This window comes from Lissotriton helveticus, chromosome 9, assembly GCF_964261635.1.
Source record: "Lissotriton helveticus chromosome 9, aLisHel1.1, whole genome shotgun sequence".
NCBI lineage: Eukaryota > Metazoa > Chordata > Amphibia > Caudata > Salamandridae > Lissotriton > Lissotriton helveticus.
The window spans coordinates 1,229,628,404-1,229,632,728 of record NC_136070.1 but is presented as its reverse complement, the minus strand read 5'-3'; the positions used below and the strand labels follow the sequence as shown (position 1 = coordinate 1,229,632,728).

Sequence of the window (4,325 nt, the reverse complement as noted above, 5' to 3'; positions counted from 1 at the left end):
CAGATGGTCACAGGGATAAGAAGAACATTGGCTAGAACAAACTTTTTTCTAATTCGCAGAGTTTTCATTTTACTTTAGGGCAACATCTAGTTCATTTCTTGTATTAGGATCTGGAAACTTACATTTAAATACACATTTTCTTCCACGGAACATGCCTCGAGTGCTACACTTTCTCATAAAAATGAAATTATCTTTGCACTTTTGCAAGTCTGTAGTTTCTAGAAGGTGGACATTGGGTAACATGGGCTTATCAGAAAGATATACCGTGGTAAGGACGCTTGGTGTGGGTTTGCATCAGTGTGTTTCTTGGGCCTTTGTGTTTAAGGTAAAAAATAGTATGTTCTAAAGTCACCCGAGGCATGGCTGTTATCTCAGTGCAGAAACCCCAAACATTAGAGCCCAGTGAATTCTCGGCACATCCTGTTGAATCATCCAACCCTTTAAACCGCCCCAAAAACGTACTAGTGTATTATATGGGGCCTGGCTGCAACGCCCCTCCCCCATCCGAAACCATCATAAGCCCAAAAGTGGCAATGTATTTATACGGTCAACCCGGGAGAAATCTAATCCTGGCTGCAAAGTTTCAGCCCTTTAACAATGCCAAAAGATAATGCAGTATAGGGACAGCCCGGTGACCGCTGCATCTGTCTGCTGAAGCCCCACCCTTTGCACCCCATGCTTCCTTCAAGAGTGTTTGAAATGTCGTCTTGGAATGTTGTGCCCTTCCGAGCCCGGTTCCTGTTTTGCTTCTCTGTGAAAGTGGCCATTCTTGGAGCCCCAGACTACCCTATTTGATGAGCAGTTGCCCTTTTTCAGGGGTAAAGTGACCGTACGTGACAGCTCAGCTTCCAAACTCACATCCTTACAGGTCAGTACTATACAAAATCCAGGAGGTTTAGCTGTTACTCTGAATATTTCCACTCTCAGAAAAAACAAACGCGTCACTGTGCAAAATGAAGAATTACTTATGTAGATCTAAACATTATTGCAAGTGTATCCATTCAGGACACAGCCTTTGAAAGAATTCGTTTTAGATTAATTTTCGAGCACACCAGGCGAAACTTGTACAAACTCTAGAGCATCGACTTGTAGCAAATATTTATTTATTCGTTACTTCTTTATAAAAAAACAAATTAATTAATTACATTTCCTTGCATAAAGGAATAATTCTGGACATGATTGGCAATCTATTTATCGTGTACAAAATATATACTATTAATTCCAGCTTTGTGTGCTATGGAACACCCTTGTTTGTAACAAAAAAACATACCGATAACCTGAATGTGGACTCATCTGTGCATATGGTGTGCATTATTCCTACAAAGTAAATCCAGCGCAGCTCAGACACGCATCAGCTCGAGAGCGCAGACCTCAGAGGCGGCGGCGCCCTCGGCTCCGAACATGGGCCTTCTCATAGCCACCCTTCAGGGGGGCATCATGCTGCTGACCCTGCCAGTGCACCTCTTGGCTCTCTTAGGAGTATGGCAGCCACTAGCCAATAAGATGTTTCCGTACGTGTTGGCCACATTTAGCCACGTCTACAACCGGAAGATGCATTCCTTCAAGAAGACTCTTTTCACCAATATGCTAGACTTCGCCGGCCCCGGGGGGAAGCTCAACATTTTGGAGGTCGGAAGCGGAACGGGAACAAATTTCCAGTTTTTCCCGCCAGGATGCCGAGTCACGTGCACGGATCCGAACCCAGACTTCGAGCGCTTCCTGGGCAAGAGCGTTGCAGAAAATGACCACGTCCGGTTCACGCGCTTCCTCGTGGCGTCTGGGGCAGACATGTCGGCGGTGGCCAGCGGCTCTGCGGATGCTGTGGTCTGCACGCTGGTGCTGTGTTCGGTGCGGAACGTGGAGGGGGTCCTCAAGGAGGTGGTGCGAGTCCTCAGACCGGTGAGTATTCTGTAGTGCTATTTTGAGATGTACAAGTTTAATATGGCAGCTGACTTTCACTTTCTCTGAGTCACTATTTCGAAGCGCAGATTACAAGGGAAAACTCGGCAAAGCAATAGCTACGACCTATATATTGGGCAAATGGCACTGGTTTCCTGACCCACACTTCACATGAATTATGTCAAAGCTGAGATTATTACTTGTTCACAAATTACATATTTTAGCCAATAGAACGTGTGCACTTTCTAAACTTGTAGGATTGCACATTCATAAAGGTTAAAATTTACAGAGACTTTATCTGCCAGCCTATGGCGTTACTTACCCAAGCGAAGGGTCGTTTATAGGAATTCCATTCCATTGTTTGATCCTCTACCCCTTTCCTAAACAATTCCATGTTCCGCATTTTATGCAGTCTATGCTTCATAGCATGTATGGAAAACTTGGAATCACTGAAAAATCATAAAAATAATGCATGTAGGAGGCAAGAAATGATCCAGGCTTTGTAGGCAACAGGCACCTCTATGTAGGATCCTGGGCAACACCCACCCTCTTGCTGAGGCAGATCTTTATCTTTTTGTTAGGAATGTCTCAAAGCACACTTTTGAAAACACTGCACTTCACGTGCACAACTCGACTTGTGTCATTTGTATCGGTGTAAACCTACGATTTTGTGTACTTGACTGTACGCTTCTCCACATTTTAGTAAGTCAATGCCAAACATACTTTTATGATGCTAGTAATACAAAATATATATATCTCTCTCAAAAAAAAATATATATAGATAGATACACATAGAGAGAGACAAATTGTGTTTATAATTTTTGAACTACAGTAACTCATTATTCCTCTAATAACTAGTATATCTTTTCCGGAAAACCAACTGGCTCTGCAGATTTTCCTTTATTTATTCCAGTATTTTCTAAAGTGTTAATTTAGGGAATTGGATATCCTTAAACAAAGTAGCTTAACTTCCTAGTTGAAATATTCTCTCTATAGGTCAGAACTATGATCTTGAAACTCCAAATATATTTCCCTTACATTTTCTATTGTTGTTGAAATATTATTTCTACTTTTTTTTGCCTTGGTCTTCTACAATAGAATGACATTCCTAGCATACAATTCTCCAAAAGCAACCCCACCTCAGCTCACTCAAATTATGATTCAGAATGCCTTACGCCTAAGAGATGTTTACGTGCCTCTGTTGCCTGCAATGTGTGGGGGCTCGCAGTGTGTGTGGGGGCTCGCAGTGTGTGTGGGGGGGCTCGCAGTGTGTGGGGGGCTCTGTGTGGCTGTGTGTGTGGGAGGCTCTGTGTGGGTGTGTGTGTGGGGGGCTCTGTGTGGGTGTGTGTGGGGGGGCTCTGTGTGGGTGTTTGTCATTTGCGAGAGATTAAGCTATTGGCATTGTAAATGACAATGCCATTTATTTATGTTAAAAAAACATAAATAAAAATAATGTCAAGAGCAATGCCAATAGCTCTAACTTTAACAAAGGCAAAACCATTGCATTGTAAATGCTTGTTGAGTTTTAGAGATTCTGCCTGGGACTCGATGTGCCCTGTCAAACTTCAGTGGCTGATGGAAGGTGATGTTGGTTGCCTGCGAGAACCATGTTTCCAGAAATGATATACAGGAGTCGTGGGATTCCTCGGATCCCTCTGGAATGCCAAAGATGCGGAGGTTCCCCCTTCTATTTCTGTCTTCCAATTCAGACAGTCTCTTTGTGATTTGGTCAGAGGATATGGACAGACGTTTGAGAGTTCCACATGTTCTGGTTTCTATGTCTTCCAGTCGGGTGATTCTCGCTTCCGTTTCGGTTAATCTCGCATTGGTGTCCCGAATGTCTTGTCTAATAGCCACAACCTCGTCTTTAGTTGATTTTGCCAGGTCTCTTACTTCTTCAAGCCTGTTTAGTATGATTTCTAAGGCGTCATTGTTTGCCTTTCCGCCTTTGACAGGTGGGCGGGGCTCAATTGATCCGCTTTAAGCCTCTTCAGATTCTTTGTTTGGTCTTTATCGCCCATGTTGCCGTCTAGTGGGTTACGAGGGTTTTATAGCTATATTGTGGATTTGCTGCCAGTGGTCTGTCGCATGAGATGAGAGTGTTTCCCTTGAGTAGCGGCTGATGGGAAAACTTAGCAGGCTGCAGTATCTCTGTTGCCGATAGATTCTGCTTATGATTATGAGATCAAAGGCTTGGAGACTCTCGATGGGCTGCCTCACGATTTGAAAAACGTTTTGTGAGGTCGTGCAACGCGTGTCACATGTATTCACATGTATTCCGTTTTCCAGAGCTGACTTCGGAGCTGAGATTGGGCTGGTCTGGAAGGCTACAAACCGTTTATGGGTGTCTGCCACAGGAGGAGACACGCTCTACAGCGCCAATTCTCACGAGTCGTCTGATGTCTGATGCCAGCTATATATGATTT

General features: G+C 43.9%; 1 pseudogene; it reads left to right on the top strand.

The window, feature by feature from the left end:
• The first annotated feature begins 1,345 nt into the window (after positions 1 to 1,345).
• On the top strand, positions 1,346 to 2,395 carry LOC144783455 (thiol S-methyltransferase TMT1B pseudogene; annotated as a pseudogene).
• Positions 2,396 to 4,325: the final 1,930 nt, after the last annotated feature.